Source organism: Lissotriton helveticus, chromosome 1_1, assembly GCF_964261635.1.
Source record: "Lissotriton helveticus chromosome 1_1, aLisHel1.1, whole genome shotgun sequence".
Classification (NCBI taxonomy): domain Eukaryota; kingdom Metazoa; phylum Chordata; class Amphibia; order Caudata; family Salamandridae; genus Lissotriton; species Lissotriton helveticus.
In genome coordinates this window covers 1,897,071,715-1,897,089,332 of record NC_136057.1, presented here as the reverse complement: position 1 = coordinate 1,897,089,332, position 17,618 = coordinate 1,897,071,715, and the positions used below count along the sequence as shown (strand labels likewise).

The window sequence follows — 17,618 nt, the reverse complement described above, 5'->3', positions numbered from 1 at the left end:
CAGAGGGAGTACGATGGCAACTTTTCACTGCCTTTTCGTGCCGGTCTGTCCGGCACGAAAAGGCAGTCAGAAGTTGTCTCTGGGGGCCCCCAGCAGGGCCCCCATTGGTGTGAGGCCGCCGGATGGTGGCCTGGGGACACCTATGGTGCCCCTCCGTTGATCCCTGCACCCGGTGGCAGGCACCTTGAAGTCCGACATCGGAATAGGCCCCTTAGTTGTGTGCTATACAGTGCATCACAGCAACTAAATCAAAATATTTCTCCTACTTTGGCCTTGCCTCGAAGAGGTGTAATATTTTGGGTGTAAAGAACTGTCTACTAATGTTATAAGAGAGGCCCTGCCATCAAAATCCATGTATGGTAACCTGGAATCCCTATATATCACCCATGTGATGTCCTCATGACACAATGTAACACAAAGGAGCGCAAAGCTCTACTTTGTGTCACTATTAGACAACTTTCCAGTACAAAACAAGTTTTGCTGTGGCCGGAAAAAAGGAAATCAACACTTCACCCTGGTTTGTGCCTTTTTAATTAATGCCCGCATTCTAAGGTTGTTGTAAACCAACATGTGTGATGTGGTAATGCAGGATCAGAGACAGAATATCACACAATTAAGGTATAGAAAACCTGTCTCATTTCCACCAGCAAAATATAAAAAAGATACAGTAATTGTATTGCCTCAAGTTATTCTCTATTTGGCCTGCAGACGTTTCATTTTTTAAATGAGTCCTCCTGGTTTATTACTCATAACAAATAATTGTAAATCTACCAACAAGATAGATGTATGTTTTTACGTGCTGTTTCATTTTTCGGAGACTTGTTTAGTTTAGAGCTAATTGAATGTTACATTTGTTGAATTAAATCAGTTGATATTCAGTGTCATGATCTTGACTTTGAGTGAAGTTTCTGTTTCACATCCTGGTTAAGAGCCATTGTGAATACTCTCTCTTGTTGCTAAGACTTCTGTTGGCCAGCTGCTGTCTGGAGAGTTAATGTTGCATTCCCATCTGTCCTGGCAGGAGATTTGGTGGGTGTTATGGCTGTAACTGACGTTCATATTGCTGGTTAGTTCAGTGATGCTTCACTCTTAAAAGCTTGTGATACGTTTTTGACTCCCATTAAGTAAGTTCAAATCTACTATTTGCTCAACCATTGTTACAAGTCAAGGAAGGACCTAATTCCAGGGATTGTGACTAGTTCAGGGCTTCTCCAGGCTTGGGACTTACCTCAAACAGTTTCTGGTTTTCAGGTTGGTAATAGTTGAGATCAGCTGTTAGGATGGTCATGTGGCTTCGTTCCACACTGGCTTCAGGAAGGAATCTGGCACAGACAGGTGTATTTGTTTAGGGTGCCTCAATGTGGGATATGATTATTAGTTTCTCCTGTCTCTCAATTTGGCTCCTGATTATCTCACAATGGTTGTACATTTGATAAGTGTTGTTTAATTTAGAAATATATGTGACAGGCTTTTGGTGATAATAGTTAAGTCAGACCTCTCTTATCAGAAGTAGATACATTATTTCCTCTGGCATTCCATGCAAATGTATACGGCCTATAGCTATAGCTGGGCTGGAATATGGTCCCTTCTGGAGAGTGTGTTTCCCTGTCTTGAGTTCCACATAGCAAGTTGTACATTTTTGTATCCTGCCTCAGTGGTAAACATCACTTACAACGAACCTTTTACAACGCACTACCATTACAACGCGGTCATTACAACGCAAACTATTACAACGCATTTCGCTGGGGGGCGCTCTAGGATAGGGAATAGGTTAATTTACTATCCAATAACCTTCCCTTGTGTCCACGGGGACTGGAGTTGGAATAGTAAATTAAACTATTCACTATCCAACACCCAAAAGCGCTATGCGTTGTAATGGTATGCGATGTAAAAACCGCGTTGTAAAGGCAGGTGTTGTAATAGCCTGCGTTGTAACGTCATACATCCTGCCTCAGTAAGCAAAACATTCATGTGTGTGGGCTGTAGGCATGTGTATAACTATGCCTGAGGTCCAGAGCATGGGCCTGTGATCTAGAGGAAAGCAAACATAAGGAGATGATGGACAGAGCGCTGAAACTTTTCAGACACTCTCCCCTAGTCACAGATCTGGGTTGAATCCGTCATCATTCTTTAGCTCACTTCGTCACCTCAGTTAGAACCCGACTATATGCAAATCAGTCTTGACCATGTGCCTCATGGGAACAGTCCAGCCCGAACTGCCAAGCCAGGTCTTCCCTGAAGCGAAAAACAAGCATCCTGGGCCCGTTTCTGGGTAACACCCTTTATCAGCCAGGCTAGCTTGAATCCAGGGGCAAAGTGAGAAAGGGACCCATGTCTGGGCATACCCTGCTAACTTAGGGCGAACAAAGCAAACACAAGGAGATGATGGACGCAGCGCTGAAACTTGTCAGACACTCACCCCTATTCACAGATCTGGGTTGAATCCATCATCATTCTTTAGCTCACTTCGTCACCTCAGTTAGGACCCGACTTTATGCAAATCAGTCTTAACCCTGTGCCTCATGGCAACAGTCCAGCCCGAACTGCCAAGCCAGGTCTTCCCTGACCGGAAACAAGCATCCTGGGACCGGTTTCTGGGTAACACCCTTCATCAGCCAGGCTAGCTTGAATCCAGTGACACAGTGAGCAAGGGACCCATGTCTGGGCATACCCTGTCAACTTAGGGCGAACAAAGCAAACACGAGGAGATGATGGACAGAGCGCTGAAACTTGTCAGACACTCACCCCCAGTCACAGATCTAGGTTGAATCCATCATCATTCTTTACTTCAGTTCGTCACCTCAGTTAGGACCCGACTATATCAAAATCAGTCTTGACCCTGTGCCTCATGGGAACAGTCCAGCCCGAACTGCCAAGCCAGTTCTTCCCTGAACCGGAAACAAGCATCTTATGACCGGTTTCTGGGTACTACCCTTCATCAGCCAGGCTAGCTTGAATCCAGTGGCAAAGTGAGCAAAGGACCCACGTCTGGGCATACCCTGCCAACTTAGGGCGAACAAAGCAAACACAAGGAGATGATGGACAGAGCGCTGAAACTTTTCAGACACTCACCCCCAGTCACAGATCTGGGTTGAATCCACCATCATTCTTTAGGTCACTTTGTCACCTGAATTAGGACCCGACTATATGCAAATCAGTCTTGACCCTGTGCCTCATGGGAACAGTCCAGCCCGAACTGCCAAGCCAGTTCTTCCCTGAACCGGAAACAAGCATCCTGGGACCGGTTTCTAGGTAAGACCCTTCATCAGCCAGGCTAGCTTGAATCCAGTGGCAAAGTGAGCAAGGGACCCACGTCTGGGCATACCCTACCAACTTAGGGCGAACAAAGCAAACGAAAGGAGATGATGGATGGAGCGCTGAAACTTTTCAGACACTCACTCCCAGTCACAGATCTGGGTTGAATCCATCATCATTTTTTAGCTCGCTTTGTCACCTCAGTTAGGACCCGACTATATGTAAATCAGTCTTGACCTTGTGCCTCATGGGAACAGTCCAGCCCGAACTGCTAAGCCAGGTCTTCCCTGAACCGGAAACAGGCATCCTGGGACAGGTTTCTGGGTAACACCCATCATGAGCCAGGCTAGCTTGAATCCAGTGGCAAAGTGAGCAAGGGACCCACGTCTGGGCATACCCTGCCAACTTAGGGCGAACAAAGCAAAGGAAAGGAGATGATGGGCAGAGCGCTGAAACTTTTCAGACACTCAGCCCCAGTCACAGATCTGGGTTAAATCCATGCTCTTTTTGCATGTGATCTGGAGGGGTGCACCAAGTCCACACTCTTCACTAATCTTGACTACTGTCAGCTTGCCACACGCTAGAGGTCTAACAGAGGTGATAATAATTGTACAGGCAATGCAGGCCTTTTTACCTGTCCCTGCCAGATAAAGGTGCCTACTGGCCACCTGTTTAAATTGGGCTGCTAGTCCTCTGAAACTGGGTCTATTGCCCATTCATATGGGATACATTTGTCCTATGTGCCTATTTATCTGCATATTTGGAAGATGTGTGTGGAGCATGTGAAACACATGGCCATAGGCACACAACAATCCTTTTGGTATTTGCTACAACAAAGTGGTGCCTAACATAGAGGATGGCAGACCTGCAGTTCACCGAAAGGAGATATCAACTGCAGGGCTTCTCCAGGACACCCAGGAGGAGTGGAGTCAGAGAGACCATTTGAAGCCAAGGGAGATTCCCTTCCTTTTCCTGTCCCATCATTCACTATGAGGGCTCCCTCCCATTAGTTAAAAGGTGGTTTAGCCTCCTCTGCACCCTTGTGCCCCAGCAACCCCTTGTATCAAAAATCTTGGTTGGACGAGTCTGAATAGAATAAACAAAGGGGCAGAACAGCCAAGTACTGGTCTCACTACTGACTGTTGGAATACACAACTACTGTCTGCAACTTTGGCATAAAGATAAGAGAGAAGTTTCCAGCCAGTGGGCCCAGATTTCTCTATCAGTATCTGGGGTTTCAACTAAGTGGTGGCTAAATAATTCTTTTGTGCTCCATGGTTTGAATATCCACTGCCAACACACCACCTTGCTAGATTCCAGGCCAGAAAATGTGAAGTTCAACAGCATGCCAAGAGAGGCTACTTTGGAGCATGTCTTGAAGGATAGAATTCACTGTCTGCTGAGGAGAGGCTTTGGAGATAGCCTTACACATGAAAACAGTACCTAGAAAGGGAGAACGTAAAAGGAGCTGAGGTCGCTCCGAACTGTAGTGGCCACTGTAGCCCAGGGAGGACCTACACCACTCATAACAATGGGTAAGATCCAAGTGACCCTAATGCAGCTAAACCATGTGCTGTTCCATATAAGTGCCTAAGATTGAGGGGCCTTCAAGAAGATCAACAAAATGCTTTTCGAGTGTTCTCATTACTAGCACAACCACCTAGAAGCACGAGTATGGTGCCATGGAGCAGGACTCAAACAACCACAAGCACCGTGAAACTGCACAGCTTCTCCACTGCTAGTTCCGATGCTGCTGACACTGCACACTGGAACCAAATCAGCTGGGCTGGGTGAGAAGAGCAGGTGAGCCCAATTCGCTGTGCACACCGCCTTGAGTGGCAAGGCTGATGACCAGTAACAAACTGGAGGCCGGTCCTGTCCTAGCAAACCACAACTAAGAACAGAAAGGTCCTGCGTAATTGGGACCCATAAGGCGTAGAGGAAAAATCACATATTTTTGGGGGCTGCAAATGTTAAATGTTGGGCTGGCAGATGAAATGAGTCAAAGAAGCTTCACATGAACAACTCTCCTGTGATTCCCCTCAGTGGGACAAAGACCAGGGAGCGTTATCACATGCCACACCCCGTATTCCATAGGGAACAGTATACACTAAACCGTGGAGTACCATATTTACTTAGTTACAGTTGATATGTCGTTTCTAATGCCCTCCAATGATTAAGTACAATAATTGTGTTGTGTGTTATTAATAAACAACTTTTATTTTACAAACCAAAGTATATTTGGACAAGTATGTATTATTTGTTATCAGATGTTTTATTTATTTTGGAGTCTCTAACTCTACGCCACCTCCCAGAGTAAGCCTTGGAGTACTTGATCCTATCCTGGAGATCAGGTGCTAAAGGGGTGTACCTAGTGCTCAGTTTAGGGCTTAATAGTAAGCTAAAACCCTAGAAGACCAGTGTTAAAAGGCCATGATTGGCACAGTTTGAACCAAGTCACTCCTGAAGGCCCTGGGTCTCCTGAAAAGATCCCCACAACTGTAGTGTGGGACCAGATGAAATATATAAAAAAACACACTCAGGCCATGATTGGGCTGCAAAATGCTTATGGGAGCTGCACACCCACAAATCTGTGTTAGTGCATGTTAAAAAATTAGCAAGTGCACAATTTGCATATCAATCTGAGTTTCACACTTCAGATTATGGAATAAAGTACAAATGGGCTTATTTACAAGCCCTTTGCACTGCTGGTACGTCTTCTTTTGTTACTCACCGGCAGCGCATTTTGCTGTCCCATATTTACAAGGACACATAAAGCCACCCTGCATGGTTTTTTGTGTCCTTGTTAATACGGCCCCTTTTCACTTTGTGTGAAATGGGTGTGCCATGGGTGTTGCTGTGGGTGTTCCCGCCTAACACCCATGGCTTCTGCTGCATTCTCAGATGTACATCCTTTCTTAAACCTGTGAATGCATCAGAATGCTACGTCTCTCCAGGGGAGGCGTAGCGAGGCACAACGAGGAGAAATGTTTTCACCTCTCCTCATTTTTGGGTCTTTCCTAGCGTTGCAGCGCATGCGCTGCTCATGGTGTGAGATCTATTGTCGTCGAGTTGATTTGGAAGGGGATTTGAAGCCCCGCCCCTCTTTTCCATTGGCTTGCGGCATCGTTTATGTTAAACGCTGGCGCTTGATTGGAAATCGGGCTTTTTTGTTACCGCCCTGTCCAATTTTAGGACGGCTCGTATGGACAGGCTGACGCCATCTTTGTTTTCCGTGACGTAGGTGGGTCATAGCATTGCAGCGCATACATCTGTCTGGTCGGAGGGAGTGTTCACTGGGGCGGCTCCCTTCTCACCGGAGGCTGCTGGGCATCTCTCTGCTCGGAGTTTGGCCCTAACATCAATCTCTTCTCTATGGTGGCTGTTTGCAGAGACAACTTGCTCGTGTCCAGATTTAGTGGTGTTGGTGCGCGCTGTCTTCTCTTAAACTTCTGGCTCAGACAGCGCTCTTTCCTCAGGAGAACTTCGCTAGGCTGTCTCTCTCCTTAGACGGTCCTAGGTATGCAGCGCTGTCTCTCGTAGGAGCCTGAATTCTCGCTGCCTGCTATGCCCCCTCCACCCTACTCACCCCCTCCAACGCACCCGCCCCTGCCTGCACACCCGCCCCCACAGGCGGCGAGGAGCTCCCTGCGGGCAGACCGGGTCTTCCTGCGGAGCTTCCTGGGGCTGCTGCGGGTGCTGCAGCTGCTGTCCGGGCCCGCCCTTGGGATCGCCATCGCCTGCAAAAAGTACGAGGGTGCCATCCAGTAAGCCCTCCTCGTGGCTGTGCTCTTCTGGCTGCTGACCATCACTCTGTACCTGCTGACCCTCTTGGACAAGCAGGACCTGGTGCCCCTCCTGGGAGTCGAGCACTGGCTGACCACAAACACCGTGTATGACGGCCTGGCCATCTGCCTGCAGGCCGCCGCCGCCACCAACATCATAATACACAAGACCATGAGGCAGAAGTACTGCAGTGTGGTGGCCTACAAGCACGACTGCCTCTACCACATCTACCTGGCCGCCTCCTTCTTTGCCTGCCTCTGCTGCCTTCTCTACCTGCTGTCTGCCTGTCGCCTGCATCTGCAAGAAGCGCCGGGGCAACCAGGGCCTTATCTGAACCCCTGGCCTCGGGCCTGCCAGATGTGGAGAGTGAGTGAGAGGACTTTGATACAGCGCTATGGCAGATCGAACCACCTCCAGGCACTTCCAATCTGAACAAAATGGACTGTCCAGTTCATTACACTATAGCGCTAAATGCTGATTTTCTGTCCATTTCTAAGCGCTTCCAGGTTTAGGCAGATAAGTAGAAACAGCACGGGGATGAAGCGGTTTGCCAAGATCACAGGTTTGAGGTCACATTTTTACGCTGAGATTAGAATTCATGTCTCAGCAGTTACACCACACCTCTTAATGAGGTGCATTACAGGAACAACTATTCTTTATATTTAAGACAAAAAGTGAGAAAATCATAACGTCGTGGTACCACATTGGAAAAATATGGATACTCATATAAACAATGTTGGACCTGGCCCTTTTGGCAGGTTCACCCCGAAACTTTTTGCTTTTTCCTAGCCTGTTTCTGGAACCTGGGTTGGTGATTTTAGGCCTCTGTGCACTTTTTCACTGTGGTACAGTGTAAAGTGCGTGTGCTCTCTGTGTATGTGTGGTGAGTGACCTGCCCTCCCATAGGAATGAATGGGGAATATGTATGCCCATGGTAGTTCCTGATGTGTGGGGAGTGCAGGGTTGAGTTTGATATGTGCGAACTCGTGAGATTGAATGCTGCGTAATGGTGTATGCGGCATGATTGTGTCTAGTCTAGAAGCGCCACTTTTAGAAGTTGGCATATTTGTGTAATTTGTGCCTGGCGTGTGATTGGCTGGTGGGCCTGGCCCAGAGTGCCTGGGCCTGCTTGTGGATTGACTGTCTGGTTTGAGTGTGACAGGGGCTGCAGAGCCCCCAGGAGGTTGTCTGAGTCAGCCCGTGGATGAAAGGCAGCATCTGCTGCCAGGGAAGTGGGTGGAGATCGCACCTGATAGTGAGTGAGGCTGTGCCTGCCTGCCACAATGCTGGCTCCACCCCCCCGCTGGGCGACTGTCACCTCTGTCCCTGATACTGACAGGACTTCCCTATAACCAGTTCTAGCTGGTTCTCACACTGCCTACACAAAGACTTCAAAGACTTTTCTGTGTATAAGAAGGGGCTGTGTCCCCTTCCAAGATGTTCTTGTTTCTGACTTGAATTTACCAGGGGCGGGCGCTGTCCAGCCCCTGGATGCCTGGAGGACATCTGGGGGACCCCTCTGCCTTGCCTGGGCTGATGGGGGGACTTTGCTGTGGCCTGGATGGACTGCTGATGTCCTGGACTCTGGAGACCTTTTACTGGGTCCCCTTTGCTTCCCTTTCCTGAAGGACTTTGCTGGACTTTTACTTTGGTTCCCTGTGGCCCTTGGGAGCGCTCTGCCTTGTCCCTGGCGCTGGGAGCGCTTTGCTTTTGCCCCTAGCGCCTGGTGACGCTTGGCTCCTGCCTTTAGCGCTGGGAGCGCTTTGTTTTGCTGTTTAGCGCTGGGAGCGCTTTATCCCTGCTCTAAGCGCCTGGGAGCTCTTTTCTTCCCGTTTATTTGGTTAATTTACGGGTGCCACCCCGTTTTTGTTTAATTGTTTGAAGCCGGTGCCCACCCGGCATTGCCCCGTGTCGATTTCACCGCCCCTGGCCCGGAGATCGAGGAAGAGGAGCTGCGCCCGCCTCCTTGCCAAGGGCCGCGCTGTCATTGGCGGCCCTCAGCGCAGGAAGCCAGGCACGCAGTAGCGCGACGTGGGCGGGACCTGGGGACACCAGGAAGCAGCTCGCTGGCCAATCCCTGCGCGGCCGGCGAGAGGAGAAGGAAGCTGCCTGTCGGGTCCCCCGGGGGCTCCCGAGTGAAGAGAGAGCCCCGGGGAGAGAGAGAAGTCCGGCGCGAGGGCTGCGAAGCTCCCAGAATGGAGGGAGAGCCCCGCAGTCGGTGAGAGGAGCCCCGCACTAGAGATAGACCGGTGAGTGGGGCCGAAGAGAAGGGAGGGGCGCCGGGACACATTGTCGGTGTCCGCCCCCCCCCAGTAGCGCGATCTCACGCTTGTTCTCAGTGTGAAGCCACGAGGGCTTCAGAGGGGCATAGTGTATCTAAGCGCCCCGTGTGATTGTGCCTTAGGGCGGCCCCAGATGGCAGTGGGCCGCCCCACCATTTTTGATAGAGCCTGATGGCTCCAACGAGGGGGCAAGTTGTTTTTCGAGCCCCGAGGGGCTCAGGCCACATTTCAGTTTATAGAGCCCATGAAGCTCTAAAGAGGGGCCATATTTGTTTTAAAGAGCCTGAGTGGCTCAAGAGCATGTTCGCTTTAAGGAGCTAGATGGCTCCCTCGCCCCATGATGTCTCAAGAGCCTGTGTGGCTCCAGCGTTTGGCCATTTTTAGTTAAAGGGGGCGTCGGGGCATATTGCCGGTGCCCGCCCCCTCCTGCCGGCGAGGAATTTGTTTTTAGAGCCTGTGTGGCTCCCACAGTGGGTGCAGTTTGCGCCCAAGGGTCAGTGAGGACCCTGTCGCAGTTTCTTTGATGGTTCCCCCAGCTGGCCAGCAATTAGTGGGCAGCTGCACCGTTTAGGTCTGGGATGTTCCCAGGTGCCCAGCAAGTAGTGGGCACCTGCACCGTTTAGGCCCCTGACATTGAGACTCAGGGCGTCCTAGCCCCAACAAGGCCAGTTGGCCTAGGGACTGCCACAGGTGGTGGCTTATGTGAGGTTTTGCGCAATTGTGTGGTTTTTCCTTGCACCTCTGAATGTTTAGGCATCATGTGTCTTTGCGCTATTGAGTTGTGTCTTTCTTTCCCTGCGCTGCACCTCTGAATGTTTTAGGCATCATGTGTCTCCTAGCGCTGCACCTCTGAATGTGTTTGTGATGCATCATGTGCTTGGTTCTTAACACCGCTGAATGTGTAGGTTTATGCATCATGTGTTTCCCTTTACTACTCCTCTGAATGTATATTTATGCATCATGGGTAATGTGTTCTTGTTTATACCCCTAAATGCTGTGTGATACTTAGGTGGTTGTTCTTTTTAGTACAGGTGGTCCTAGTAAGGTCCTGGTCCCCTGCGTGACATTCTCCTAAGGTGGTTAGGGTTGCGTAGGTGGTACTTACCTGTTCCCAGTAGATACTGGATGTGATTCATAATTGTTATTTTGTTTTATATCTTTTATTCTAAGTTCTAAAAGTGCTATTTCTAAAAGTGTTGATTCTGACAGTGGCCCATGTGGCCCTGTCCTGTAAATAATCCCTAATGAATGTTGCCCGTGCCAGTTGGCACAATGTACATGTGTGATTTCTATCTGATGTGTTTTGACAATACAAAAGTTATTTTAATATAACCTTGTGTGGAGTTCCTTTTGTGGTGTGCCTGGGATGTTGTTGCTGTTGTGTGCTGGTGCAAATGCTTTACACATTGCCTCCGAGTTTAGCCTTACTGCTCGTGCCAAGCTACCAAGGGGGTGAGCAGGGGTTATCTTGGCGTGTGACTCCATTGCCCTGACTAGAATGGTGGTTTCTGCCTGGCTTTGGCGTCAGCCTTAGCCTACCAGAAATAGCCAATACTAACATTGTTGGTCAGCTGTGCGGATTTGGACTTGTGTTTGCGCAGTGCCACAGTGACAGCTGGCTACATTACAAAACTCTGCATTTTTTTAGATCGTCACATATTTGGGATTTTTGTTGTGATTTTGTTTTTTCTCAAGAGTGTCATTTCAAATTGCTTACTTACTTCTTTTGTAACTTGCCAAGGACTGGGGACTGCGAGCACTTTCACGGCGGATTGCTCTTCCCTTTGCTGCCACTCCTCGCGGTACCCGCTACGCGGGTCCCGCTTCGCCTGTGGGACTCTTGGACTGGGCTGCCTGTGACGCTGAGACACTGCTGGGAGCTAAACCACCGAACAGCCCAAATTCCATCGTGGGGCGGCGGTAGGTGCAGGGCTGCGAGCGAGGGCAGGCGCAGGACTCCAAGTCCCAGCAGCGCCTGCCCCTCTGCATTAACAACAGCTGAGACGCTCTCCCTGCCGGCTCCTCCCCTCCCACACATCTCCTATAAATTCTCTCCTAGGTGCCGCTGCGCGGGAGCGCGCCGGGAGAAGCCCGGGACAAGGGCGGGCCCTCTGTGGCCCTCCGTGGCCCGCAGAGCCTGGCCTGGGCATAACCTTATCTTATCCTGTATCTGCGCTGCTATCATTAATGACTATTGACTCTGGGCTTTAAGCTAACCACCTACTTACCTGTTTCTTCTCTACTATATGTATAGCTAGACTTACGTATTATTTTTTTTGTGCTAACTGGCTGTTGGGGTATTTGTTAGTATTATTTTATTATCCTTAGCCAGTTTTTCTCCTGCTAGAGATCCACCCGTAAAACTCGGAGTCAGAGAGCTGGTAATGATAAAACTAAAAAAGTTATTGGCACTCTAGATAATTTTATTTCACGCACTAATTCTCTGATAGACCAGGGAATTTCTCTTATGGAAAGGAGGGTTTCGATGGATCTTGCTCAAGCGAAAAGGTCATCACTTGGCAACATTGCCTTGATACATTCCCCGCCCCAAGGAAGAAATAACTCTGCTCCTCCCCCTGGTCAGCCGGTTGATGACCAAACCCCTGTCATCTGCCCACTATCATTACCTATTATTGCCCCCGCTATGAGTATACCACCCACCGCCAATCCCCATTTAATAGTGACAGTAACTCACCGTGATAATGATCCTTTACAGGCGGGTGGGTCTGACACTAATACGCCAGTTTTAAATGTTTCAAACATAATGAACCTTCCAACTGATAATCCTGTCATAATCTCACAAGGGGCTATGGGCTCTAACTTTGGGGAGGATAACTCGGGTGTGGTGATGGCAGATGAAGGGACTTCTCAGGCCCCCATTGACCAACTTGAGTCTGACATGTTAGACTCTACTCCTCATTTATTATCTCTGGGGGTCCCGGATGATATAACGCATGATAGCAGCTTGGCCAGTATTTTGGATATTAGCGGAAGCAATGATTCTTCAATTAATTCGGAGGGAGGGCTCGATTCCTTAATGAATTCTATGTCCACTCTGATTAAATCACTGCTCTTGCCTCTGGAGACTAGGCTTGCTAATATAGAACACCAACTTGATACCATTCTCTCGCTGCAAGACCCCAAGTTGATTATTCCCGGTCCTCGTACTTCGGTGGTTTTACCACCTGTTCCCAATAATGTGTCCGGCACTAAAAATCCATCCACAGGGACCATTTTGGTACCCTCAACCAGCTTGCTTAATACTCCACACCTGGCGAATAACATACAGAGTACCAACAAACCCCCCACTTCCACATGCCCAAGCGTTGCGAAGAGAAAGGTACCTAGTATCCCAGCTCCCATTATCCCCCAGCCACAGCCCAGAAAAACCACCACACGACGAAACATCAATCTACCACCTGATGCATGCCCGTTTGTGGTCGTTTTGACGGGCATTCCTGAGCTGCCCACGTCTACTTCTGAGCCCTTCTGGGCGATTAAAAACAAAATATGCCACTGGCTTGACAAAAATTACCCTCCACCTCCTGGTCTAAATAAGAACATACTTGGTAGAGCGGGCCCCTTGGGTAGGTGGGAAGAAGAAAAGTATAAAGGGTGATTGTGTCGTTATCACGTTTGAGGACCCACGACTGGTAGAATTTATTTGTTCTTTTCCTCCATGTGATAACAAGTCGGTGGTATCAGCCAAACCCCTGTCTTTTTTTTATGCGCAAGAGGGTCATGAGGATGTTAGATGGAGTTGGTTGAGGCCGGCAAATAAAGGGCTGGGGAGAGGTAGTAATGGGAATGCTAAATCCACCTATCAGAACCCCCAACAGTGGGGAATGGCCTCGGAGGAAGGATGGAATTTAGTCCATAGGAGGAAGGGGCACCACTGGAAGGGTGATCCCCAGTTTAGTGGAGAAGGGTGGGGCCCACAGCTTAACTATCCTTTATTCCCCTGTTACAACCGTTTCAGTGGGCTGGAAGAGGTGGACTGACCATCACCTCAGTGCCCTGAAGTTTCCAACGAGAGAGGGGTATTTACTCCCCTAGACAGTGGTCCTATTTCTAATGCCAGGGAGGAACCACCCAACCAGGACAGTAGCATTCTAGACCCATTGGCAGGGGATATTGATATTCCGGCACCCTCGAAAACCCCCCCATTGTCCCCTTCCCTTGTTAAAATCCTGTCTTGGAACATAGCAGGCTTAAAGAAAAATCTGTCTGATCCTGCTTGGAATAATTTCTTAGAGGATTACCATATCTGTATGTTCCAGGAAACTTGGTGTGTTCAGCCAGAACACAAGCATGGTTATGCCACATTCTTCGTCCCTGCAATTCAACAAGGGAAGGGGCGTCCATCGGGAGGCCTACTTATTTGGATCAGGATAGATCTGAACTGTGAAGTTACTGTTAAACATATCCCCACCAATGACATACTTCACATAACTGTTAAAAGGCAGTCTGATAGAAATGTTTTGGAACTCTTCTGTGTTTATGCCAGAGGTCTACCAGGGGGTCAATCTTCACCTATATTAGAGCTGTTAGATAATAGGCTATCCTCCCTCCCCTCTAAATCCTCAGTATTGGTGGGAGGTGATTTTAATTGCACTTTTGAGCCCCTTGATGAGGAGGACCACTTGGGTACTCATAATAAACTAGGGAACCAGTTCATCCCATCTTTATCACTGGCCCCAATCAAGAAGTGGTCTGCCAGAGCCATTCAGCTAAACGCCCTGGTGTCTGCCCATGACCTATGGGCCCTAAATGGCCGCACTACATCAGACCGTATGGGCGCTATGACCTTTAATCGAATAGGCTGCCCGTCACGGATTGATTACATCCTTTTAGATGCTTGGTCATGGGCTAACCTTGTTGATATGGAGGTCTGTCAGAGGATTGATAGCGACCACAATCCCCTTTGTATGGGTATGTTCTGGGGTGACAATATTGGCAACAATGCCTCAAATGAGCTGATCACTAAAGAATTAGTTCCCTCTAACTGCAATCGCAGGCTTAAATGGAATGTGGTCAGGTGCAATGAAGGGACACTCGATAACATTAAAGTTTTAGTTTTGGCTGCTTCGAGTGCCTTGGCATCAGTTCACCAAATTCCTCTTCAGTCCCGGGGGTCCCCGCTAGCAGCTAAGTACAAGAACTTAATAGGGGAGATTAGTATGTTCTTTTCCAAAAAAAACAAGGGATGTCCACTGATTAAACACACCCAAAGGAAGGGTAACCCTTGGTATACTGTCTCTTGCAGGGAAAAAAGAAAAGCCATCTCCTTGGCCATAAAAAATAAGGATATACTAGCTGCCAGAACAGCAAGACAAGATTACCGCATTAGCATTGCGAAAGCCAAAAAAGACTGGGAAGAGGAACATTGGCAGGCACTAAAGGAAGCGGCTCATGGGAAAAACGCCACTGTATTCTGGAAATTGATAAATATTCTTGAAAGACGTGGTGCTGAGCCCATCCCAAACCATATAACTGAGTGCCAATGGCACTCTCATTTTTCTAAATTATATGGCGAAGGCAGCCCGGAAGCTGTGCCAGCCCTTCAAGCACTAGATACTGGCTGTTTGGTTCAACTAAATGGTGACACTACAGATGTGTTGTTCACGCCCGTGAGGTCCAGGAAGCTATCCATAGAATAACACCGGGTAAGGCACCTGGCCCGGATGGAATTCCGGGGGATCTACTGCTGCATAATCCCACGGTTATCCAGTCTGGCCACCAAGTACCTGACTCGTGGAAAGGCGCCGAAGTTGTCACTATTTTTAAAAAGGGTGAGAGAGAGGACCCTGCCAACTACAGACCAATTAGTTTAATTGATGCCATTCAAAAAGTAGTTGGTAGGGTCATTATAAACCGGATTGAGTGCTGGCTTATGGAAGATAACATCTTGTCCCACTTCCAGGCAGGATTCAGAAGTAATGTAGGAGCAATCGACCAAGTTTTTAGATTTTGTGCAGTTTTTTGGAAAACAGTGTCAATAGCCAGAGGGAGTCTTTACCTGGCCTTTATAGACTTAAAAACTGCATTTGATGTAATACCCCGCGCCAAATTATGGGACGTTCTATTGGACATGGGTTTCCCATCCTATTTGCTACAATTTATTATCAAACTTCATGAGGGTACCTATGCTAGGATTCGATGGGGGACGCAGGGACAACTCACAAAGAGTATCCCTGTCAACAGAGGGGTACGGCAGGGGTGCGTGATGGCCCCCACCTTGTTCTCCCTCTTTATAAATGGGGTGGTGAAACATCTGCAAGAGATACCGGCAGATGCCCCCATTATAGCTGGGGAGAAAACACCATCGCTCCTCTTTGCTGATGACACCCTTCTGTTATCAAAAACCCCCATAGGTCTCCAAACTCTCCTTGACCAGTTTAGTGTTTTTTGTCAGGAACGGGGACTTACAATAAACACTACAAAAACTAAACTAATGGTTATGACCGCCAAGAGAAAATACAGGAACATACACCTGACTTTGAATGGATCTCTCCTTGAGGTGGTCGAAGAGTTTGACTACCTCGGTGTTAGAATTAACAATAATATGAAATGGGAACCCCATATAAGTAAAATGATTTTAAACCTTAAAAGAGTTTCCGGCACAATTTTAAAAAAACAGTGTCTCTCAGTGAGCAGGCCAATTGCCCCTGCTTTGTCAGTTTATGAGGGAAAAGCAATAGCCTCAGCGGTTTATGGCTCAGAAATATGGGGCATCGAGAACACCAATAATCATGTCCTAACTGAGAATAAGTTCATGAGGGACTTGGTTTCACTCCCAACTTCTACCCCACTTAAACCCTTATTTGCAGATCTGGGTAGGAGATCCATTCGGGATATTGTTCAGCTTCGTCCCCTCCTATATTGGGTGCGTTTGAGGAGGACTCCCGAATTAGCTAACTATGCTTTAGTGCTGGATGAAATGTTAAAACTAAACACTTCAGGTAAAATCAAGTGGCTAAATGTCTTACAACAACTTGTAGCTAGCGTGGGTTTAAGCGATGCATGGGCATCCCAATCCCCTCCACCAAAACAAATGGTAAAAAAACTATACTGGGACTGGATCGAGGCCAAGGCTTTACAGAACCCAAATTGGGGACACTTAACTGAGAACTTTTTGACCCATAAGTGTAATACAAAGCTAGAATTGTTTTGGGATTTTATCCAGATTCCTCGGGATAGGACACTTTATTTGAAATTTAGACATGGAACATTGCCCCTTAAAAATTTTACGTCTAGATGGAGTAGAAGGAGGGAAGAGGATATAAAGTGTCCAGGTTGTACAAATCCTGAAGAATCATTAGGCCACTTCTTTTTTGCCTGCAAAGCATATACCCTACCTAGGAACAAATGGCTAAAACCTGTATTAAAGAACCTTGGAGTTAGGGATCATAAATCAGCATTACGTATCCTCATCTCCAATACCTCTTCTATGGTTACTATTTGTGGGGTTGCAAAGTTTTTATCATGTGCCTGGATCATTAGGTTAAAATTGTTAAATAATGTTTCTTCAGTCAACATTCCCACATGATTCTTATGTGTATCCTTGTAAATGATGAATTGGTTTTTATATTTATGTGCGTATTGTATGTTTGTACTTTTTATGATACATGTGTCGAATAAAAGTATAATGACTGACTGACAAATTGTGTTCCTGCGCTTTATGTTTAGTGGCAGATGAGAGAAAGTGACAGGGCGGGACACCAGTAGAGGGGGAGGTTCCCATAGATTAGGAATCCCTTGCTGGGTCCAGTGTCCAATCCCTATTCCTGTTCCTGTGTGGGTAGATGGAAGAGAGGGAGTGTGGAGAAGAAATGGCTTGCTTGGGAGGGTAGTTATCCCCTGAGTGTAGTGTGTGTGTCTGGATTCCCCAGTATGGTAGGATCCAGTGGTGGCAGCTTAAATGTGTCCAGTGCGTGAAGTCCCATTCCCAGTTCCCAGAGTATGGTGCCTGGTGCTCAGTAAGAGGGTGACAGGTTGAGAGTCAGAGGCAGTGAGGAACTGTCTCACCAGTCTGGAGGGGGAGTGTGTGGATGAGTGGTGTGTTGAACTGGAGGAGTTGGTGTGAGTTTTTTTTAAAGGAGCTTGCACAGGAGGTGTACCTCTGGTGGTGTGCAGGAGGTCCTGCAGAGGCACTGGATAAGAAGGTGGATGTATGGCGGTGTGCTAGATGTCTTGCAGAGACATTAGGGAGTGATTCTAAAAGTAGTGGCTTGTGTATCTGATGATCCTGTGTAGGTGAAGTGGTTCATGTGTAGCCCAGCTAGGTCCCATTAG

The 17,618-nt window shown here is 48.1% G+C and overlaps 1 protein-coding gene and 1 pseudogene across 1 annotated transcript in view; both read left to right on the top strand.

Annotated features, from left to right (window-relative positions):
* The window catches only part of HMCN1 (hemicentin 1), a 1,257,483-nt gene that overhangs the window by 362,416 nt on the left and 877,449 nt on the right, over positions 1-17,618 (top strand). The window lies entirely within an intron of this gene.
* LOC144754652 (MARVEL domain-containing protein 1-like) lies at positions 6,823-7,375 on the top strand (annotated as a pseudogene).